Raw genomic sequence first — 9,111 nt, forward strand, 5'->3', positions numbered from 1 at the left:
TTGTGATTTCGGGGCCTTTTATAGCTGACTATGCGGTATGGGCTTTGCTTATTGTTAAATGCCGTACGGTGACCTATAGCTGTTAATTGCTGTGTCATTTGGTCTCTTCTGGAGGGTTGTCTCATTGGCAATCTTCGTTTTTATATCAACCCTGCCATATTCTGTGTGTGTCTATCCCAAGTCAGGAGCCTGTAGTTTAGTTGTTGTCGTTGGTTCATGTCTCGACTCATATTTGATATTTTGTAAATTATTTTGTTATATATAATTAGGCCGTAAGTTTTCTCGTTTGAATTGTTTCGCACACTTTTCACGTCGGGCCTTTTGACAGTATCGGGTTTTGTCATTGTTGAAGGCCTTAATTACGGTTGTCTATAATTGCTTACATCCACTTCATATTTGAACTCCGGTGGATAGTTGCCTCATTAGCAATCATACATTTCTTCGTTTTTATTTATTTACCTGACTTTTAAACTCGTGTTTTGAACCGAGTCCTGAGCATGCATGACATATTTGTCACTGGGCGTTAATAATTAGCAACAAACAATCAACCAATTAAACTTGTGTTAAATAAGAAGAAAAACCATTTGATATTCATTCATTTAGTGGGGTGGGCTGGTAATTAAGAGCTGAAAAATATGCATAATAAGCGAAAGATTAAAAATGTTAATAATGCCCTCTATAAATTTAAACTGACCACCACGGAATAGCCCAACTTAGTGTTGAAAGTAGCGTTAAACACCAATCAATCAAAATCCCTTCCCTAGAATATCAAATAGTCGTCCCTTAACATTTTTTGTCCGTGTAGTTCTTATATTTATCCAGCTTATCGTCATACAAGGATGTCCTATTAAGACTGTCATACCATAAAAACGTTTATAACACAGCTCACATTCCAATATATCTGCATTCATAAATTTATTAATGTCATTTAGACTAAACGACGCCATGTTTGTTATGTGCCTCTGCCGTTTAAACTACCTATCAAAAACGAAGAGGTGGAAGAGGGCCAGAAGATCTTCCCTATGCAAAAAAACAGAAATGGACCTCTTCTGGCTCACTACCGAAGAACAAAAAAACACGCCCCTGTTTCTTGTTGAAGACTGATTTACCCGGTACGTCTAAACACCACCTAGGCCGCCTTGGTGCACTAAGCTCTGAAAACTGCACTAAGCCCATGATGGAACAGTCATATAAGTACCAAGGTCATTCAGTATGATAATGTTGTAAATAAAGAGCATATATTTAAATTTTGGTGTAAATGTATTTAGAAATAAAAGAGTTATAAACATTTTACATGGCACGCGCCGACTTTTGTATAATGTGTCCAGTTATCATAGTGTTGATTGAATCCACCGAAGCTTGACGAGTTCATATAAACCAATACCAATATCTTTATTCCCATAACCATTGCAGATACATAGGTACAGAGAGAGTGCAAAATATGTACATGAATATGCATCTATTTACAAAACATATATACAATACAGTGGTTTCCAAATAATATACATTTTAGCTAGGAGGACCCACATGTTTATTTATACACTTTGTAAACTTACATAATCTTTTTAGCTCTGAATTTTTGTTTAATTTGCTCATCAATTTTCTAAACTTTAGTGTATTAACATAAGCCAAATAGTACTTATCAAGGTATAATTTTCTACTGTCGTTAAAAAATGGACATTCTAGCAGATAATGAAATTCGTCTCCAATGCTACCAATATTACAAAGATGACATTTTCTATCATTTCTATTAACATTATTCCACCTCCCTGTCTCTTATGAGAGTCTGTAGTTTGTGGTTCTATATCTACACAAAATAATACTTTCGTGCATATCCAACATATCAAAATATTTTTTTTCAAAATTTAATTCTAACTTAAAAATTCTATAATCTACTGATTATGTAGACTCTTGAAATTGTGTATTCCACAACTGTTTGTATTGGTCTTGTAATCGCAACTTTAGTGCATTTTTTAATCATATATCATTACCAAAACATTGAGAAATCCAAATATTTGAAAAACCACATGCATCCAATATATTTTTAACTTCACTCACAAAAAATGTACATACATTATTAACAGTAAATAGTGTTTTTAATAGTGTATATGCGATAGAAGATAACTTAGTCTCTTTAGCAGATATTAATTTACACCAATAAGATACTATTTTTAATTTAAAGGATATCTACCAAGTTCTCCGTATACCATATAGCTAGGTGTGGAATTTTCAGTTTCAAAAGAAGTTTACAGAATTTCTGATGGATTCTTTCTATAATTTCAACATCACCATGCCCCCAAATTTCACATCCATACAAAAGTATGGGTTTCACAACTTTATAGAAAAGATCTAAGTGACACTGAGTGGAAAGATTATGTATGCGGCCTGATTTCAACACCTTAAACATAGCTTGTGTGGCTTTTTCTGCTAGGTGTTTCTGTGCTATTTTAGTATTACCAGTTCTAGATAATAATATGCCCAAATAGTTAAATTCTTTTAATATTTTCAATGTCAGTGCCGTCTATAGCTATATAAAAATGTAAATTTGACGGCATTCTGCCTCTAGAAAAAATCATCACTTTAGTTAACTTTAAGCTTCCAAATATTACAGTATTCACTGAAAGAATCCAGCTGTTTCTGTAAATCATCAGCACTTTCTGCCAATAGTACTATGTCGTCTGAACTAAGGATATGAATGGAAAGGTTAAATATGCACCAAGATCGTAAATTAAGATTGATTATTATAATGTAAAAAAATATGTTCAAAGTTGGTTCGAAAATCTTAAGAGATTTAAAAGTTATCATAAAAAAGAAGATGTGGTATGATTGCCAATGATACAACTCTCCACAAGAGACCAAATGACACAGAAATTAACAACTATATGTCACCGTACGGCCTTCAACAATGAGCAAAGTCCATACCGCACAGTCAGCTATAAAAGGCCCCGAAATGACAATGTAAAACAATTCAAACGAGAAAACTAACGGCCTAATTTATGTACAAAAAATGAACAAAAAACAAATATGTAACACATAAACAAACAACAACCACTGAATTACAGGCTCCTGACTTGGGACAGGCACATACATAAAGAATGTGGAGTTAAACATGTTAGCGGGATCCCAACCCTCCCCCTAACCTGGGACAGTGGTGTAACAGTACAACATAAGAACGAACTATAAAAAACAGTTGAAAGAGGCTTAACTCATCAGATGGATAAAAATACAAATACTACAAATACAAGTTAACATTTTTACGGGGCACGCGCTCTTCTTGTGTAATGTCTGATCACCTTGAAAATTGATCCAACCAATCTTTAACTGGTAAATTATGTTTCCTTGTTGCTAAGTAGTAATGATAAAAGGGCTGTTGATCTTTTCTTTGATGCTTTGTTAGAAAAAATATATTTGGAAAAAGTGATTGTTTAATTGCGCTAGTTGAAATAAAAACAATAGAAATTGGCTTTTACTCAAAGACATATCTGATTTACCTATGGCGTTTTTGTCGTTTGGTTGCTGTCAAATTGAAGTTTATTCCACATCTCCTATAGTTTGAGTTCTGTTTGATTACTTTTTATTACCGTCTCCTCGGAGACGGTATTAAGAGTTGAACGATGGACAGTCTGCGGGCTGAAGGCTTTCTTACTACCTAATTGGAAGATATTACTTACGCTGTCATAATTAAATTTCGTTCATTGGTTGGGACAATTCAAACCTAGTAAATGTCTTTTAATCCCGTAGAGTGTCGGATCTGAACTCTTTATTTTAGTAAATAGATTTGCCTGGTTACCAATCATGCATATCGGTACACAGGTAACACTTATCTATAAATAGCCAAATCTCCTGAAGATTTGTAAACACACACGTGATTATTTCATGTTACGTACATTTTATACGTGAAAACATAAGAAAACTTTTAGGAAAATGCCTTTTACTTAGGTTATATTTATTTATACTCAGTAAGATTTGATTTGATTTGATTTTTGGTGTTTTAACGCCACTTTGAAGCACCGCTTTTGGGCTATTTCGTGGCGGCCAGTTTTTATTGGTGGAGGAAGCCGGAGCGCCGGGAGAAAACCACCGACCTTCGATAGGAAAACTGACAATCCTAGTCAATTAAGATTGGAGTCGAGTGCACCCGCACGAGCGGGGTTCGAACTCACAACCTCAGTGTTGACTGGCTAGTGATTACAGTAGTAACTACTTAGACCACTCGGCCACCGAGGCCCCCTACTCAGTAAGATAATCTAAAGGCAACACAAACATTTTAAAACGGAGATATCAAATAATTTCTGTTCGATTAATATTAATTTACACAAGAATTTTTATCTCAGGGGGCGGGGGCGGCCGCGGCGGCACTTCGACCTTTTTATGGCAGAGGTGAGCAGCTGAGACATCCAATATCCCACTCTTTATATATATATATATATATATATATATATATATATATATATATATATATATATATATATATGAACAAGTCTAAATTGAAAACAACGTTCAAACCTATGATTGCGTTGGATAAAAACCGCAATTTTTATACGTGTGCATGCAAAACAAATTTCTTGGTAGAGGGGTCTAAATACAGCACAAACAACATTTTCCAAAAGACCAAATGAGTGAAAAAGTATATTTTAACAAAACGCATTTGACTAGCAGGTCGAACAACTGATGTTCTTAAATCCTGCTGACTGCCATTGGCGATTGACAAATAAACGGATCACAAGATGTAACAATTAGATCTTATCATTAATTTATTACCAAACAGAAAACAATAAACTTGCGGAAAAGATGGTATACCGCAAACATGAGGTGCAAACATTTGTACACCATATCCGGATTTCGACAATTAATGTCTCTTCAGTGATGTTAGGAATCGAAACGGTATTTGGAAGGCCATATAATTTACCTCAATTTAGGATAGACTCTTGAATTTTGAAAGAGTCAAAACAGGATGAACGAATCATATAAGTCCGAAGGCAAATATAATACAAGCCCAAACGAAAAAATATAAACAAGTCTAAATTGAAAACAACGTTCAAACCCATGATTGCGTTGGATAAAAACCGCAATTTTTATACGTGTGCATGCAAAACAAATTTCTTGGTAGAGGGGTCTAAATACAGCACAAACAACATTTTCCAAAAGACCAAATGAGTGAAAAAGTATATTTTAACAAAACGCATTTGACTATATATATTGAATGATAAAAGAACATACATGTAGTTACCCTAGCTATCATATATTTTTTACAATACGTATATATACCTGCCGTGACATAGCTATCATTGTTACGTTATTTCATGGGGAGATACTAGTAAATAGATTTGACAAATATCTTAAACATTTACGAAAGTGATTTTAGAGACATATATACACAATCTCTGGTGATTTTAATTGCATCTGTAAAAAAATATCGACATCTGATTAGTTTCAGATTCAATCATCAACCTTGTCTTATATTTCACCTAAATTTCTCGACCTCATGCAATTTCATGAAGCTTCAAACAGTGACCTATCCCAGCGACTCATCCATTCCACTCATTACATAATAAGTGCCCCCACACACACCCCAAGATCGTTTGGCTGAGTTGGATGTTGTCTAGATCTACCTAGCTAGCTCTTCCTAGCAAGATATAGCAGAGGTTGAAGAACAGAAGACTAAAAATATATCTAAAAGGGAATATAAGAAGAGCAAAAAACTACTCTCAGACGATGTATGCAAACATATTTTAAGCAATGTTTAATTTCTATGAATGATTTTAAAGGAGATGTGAAGTATACATAATTAATTTAGACAGCAACCCAATTAAGCAACAAACAAAACGTGACAATTTACTTCTAAAGTTCAATCTACGGTCTTCTTCAATGGACATGTCATTACAACATTTTAAAGTTTTTTATCCTCCCAAGTCTAACTATAATATATAGAATAGTTGTGAATATGTGAGCCAAAATTAGTTCCTGTGAAAAAAGTTCCAGTGGAACAAATATCACAGGAAATATATTCTGGGAGAACTTTTTTCACAGATAATTTCTATATGATTTGTTCCATCTCTATAAAATAAGTTCAACAATTTACCTGGTGAAATAAGTTCTGGGTTTGTGAAATTTGTTCCTTACCTAGTGAAATAAGTTCAAGGTTTGTGAGATTTGTTCCTTACCTGGTGAAATAAGTTCCTTGTCTGTGAAATATGTTCCACTGGTTATACAAGTTATCTTTTATACTGAGCATTGTTATCAGTGAGCTTAAAGTTATAATTCAAGTTCATTATAAAAACATGTATTATATTGATAATGTAATAAATAAAAGGTGTAAACATCCAATATGGATTCTGTGGAGTATAGCAAAATGTTTAATTACATTATGCATACAAAAATATCCAAATGACAATAATTTAATGATGCAGATAAGCGAAGAATAAGAAAAATCCGTCAGAAATTTGTTATAGATCAATCATTTATTTATGAATATTGCAATTCAACATATGTTACTTCATATCAGAATTTGTAGATAAACTGTTATCACAGAAATATGTCTCATCCTTTTGTAATTTTGATTATGCAAATGTTGAAATTAAAATAGCAATACTTTAACATGTTTCATAAGTTATGCAAATATTCAAAGTCAATGAACCATGACTGAGGTACATGGCTAAACAATTTCCATGTAAATGAGATGTGCCAAAGCTAATACAACTGCATACCAAATACCATTGAATTATTATAAGTCGTTCCCTTTAAACAAACCTAAACACAAACATTAACTTATAAACTATGTAAAAGTTTCAAAGTCAATGAACCATGAAGAGGGGGTGAGGCTATATAATATCCATGGAAACGATATTTGCAAATGCCAATAAGTTTGCATACCAAATATCGTTTACTTAACATTAGCAGTTCATCTTAAACTGATCTAATCACAAACTAATACATGTAAACTAAGCAAAAGTTTCTTAGTCGATAGACAATGACTGAGGGGGCGGGGCCAAATATTCTCCATGGTAATGAGATGTGCTAATGCTTATACAACTGAATACCAATTAACATTTGCCTACCCTAAATGGTTCCCCTTGAACTGACCTAATCACAAACTAATACATGTTAACTTAGCAAAATTCTCAAAGTCAATAGACCATGACTAAGGGAGCCAAATAATCTCCATGGAAATAAGATATGCCAATGCTTATACAACTGCATACCAAATATCATTGACCTACCACTAGTTGTTCCCCATAAACTGACCTAATCACAAACTAATACATGTAAAGTAAGCAAAAGTTTCAAAGTCAATAGACCATGACTGAGGGGACAGGGCCAAATAATCTCCATGGAAATGAGATGTGCCAATGCTAATACAACTGCATACCAAATATGATTGACCTACCACTTGTGGTTCGCCATAAACTAGACCTAATCACAAACTAATACATTGTTGACGACGCCGCCGCCGCCGACGCCGGAAACAGCATACCTATGTCTCGCTTTTTGACTCCGTCAAGGCGAGACAAAAAATGAAATAGTGTGTTTTAAATATTTATCGCAGTTGTTAATAATAGTTGTGCATTTGTTTTTTAATCATATTATCTACGTACAATATATATGCTGACTTAATTTGAATTTCTCAAAGATTTACCTTATTTTGAACGTTGTCGTGTTGTTTAAAGACTTCAATGTTGAATATTAAACTTGTCAGGTACAACTATAGAATGTTTTGCTTGATATAAAGTTAATGCATCATGTTAATCTATAACACCCGGAACTTATTTAACATTTAGTAAAAAAATTAGTTCCGGAACAAATTTTACAGTGCTGGAACATATTTTCTTAAAATATATATTCCGGGTAAAAATTTTCTGTGATATAAATTCCGGTGGAACATATTTCCTATGAAATAAGTTCCAGCGGAACAAATGTCACGCCGGAACATTTTTTTTGTTACAAAAAATAATCTTAATAGCAAAAAATAATTCAGATATTACTTGGAACTATGAGCAGGGTCAGGAACAAACTTCTAATGTTTGTTTTGAGGTTTATTGACTATTTATACTAGACATGCTAAATGAGAGAAAGAGAAAGAAAAGAAAATTATAAATTTAAAAGACGAAAATACTGTTGGCACTTTAAAAGATTATTCTTAATTGTATGTTTTCTACAAGAATTGTAAAAACAAGTATAAAGATACATATACTATGATCATAAAACAAAAAGACATTTATATGTCAACATACGAACGGTCTCCCACAAAAGATTATGTCAATCCAGTATGTCAAGCTTTTAAGGGTAAGTATGATAAGGGCCTTATTCGTCACCCAACATTAAATGGTATAGTAAATAAATATGAAGATATGTACAAGTAAAACAATAACAAAAGATACAGTATCAAGCTGTATGCTTGATTAAGTTTTGGTCAAATTTGTTGATTCTCTTATGTTGATGGCCTCATAGTGAACTTAAAGTAGCTTTGCAGAACTTATCACCTTCTTTATAACCAACGACGTCTACTATGATTTGAAAAAAAATGGCGGCGAAACTACTTTGTTTTCAGGCGCTTACAATAGGTCTTATATAACAAATTACCCGTCTCACGACTCTGAGTATTTTTCATCAAAAAATAAAATCAAGAAGTCCAATAAAACCAAATAATCTGAAAAAAGAAACATTTAATTGTTAAGGATACTCATTATTCAAATATAGAAAAAGAGGCGTGGGGCATTCCACATTGCAGTCCAACTACAATGAATAGACAAAATCTTCATCGACAACAAAAATAACCATACATATATGTGAAGCTTTACATTTTAAGGATCATTTTTGAAAAGATGTGAGATACCGTTGGAAATATATTAATTGTGTTCTTATATGTTTAAATTTTACTACGTTTCACTCTCTATCAGGCATGGGGCGAATTACATTGCAATGTAATGCATTATATTACAATTACTTTGACCAAACCATGCATTATATTACAATTACAATTACATGCATTTATCAAAGTAATGCATTATATTACAATTACTTTTGCAAAGTAATGCCTTGAATTACACATTACATTTGAAAATTTTATTAGTGAATAGAAAAATTAAACATTTTGAAAAACAACTACATTTC

This window comes from Mytilus californianus, unplaced genomic scaffold (genome assembly GCF_021869535.1).
Source record: "Mytilus californianus isolate M0D057914Y unplaced genomic scaffold, xbMytCali1.0.p SCAF_9, whole genome shotgun sequence".
Classification (NCBI taxonomy): domain Eukaryota; kingdom Metazoa; phylum Mollusca; class Bivalvia; order Mytilida; family Mytilidae; genus Mytilus; species Mytilus californianus.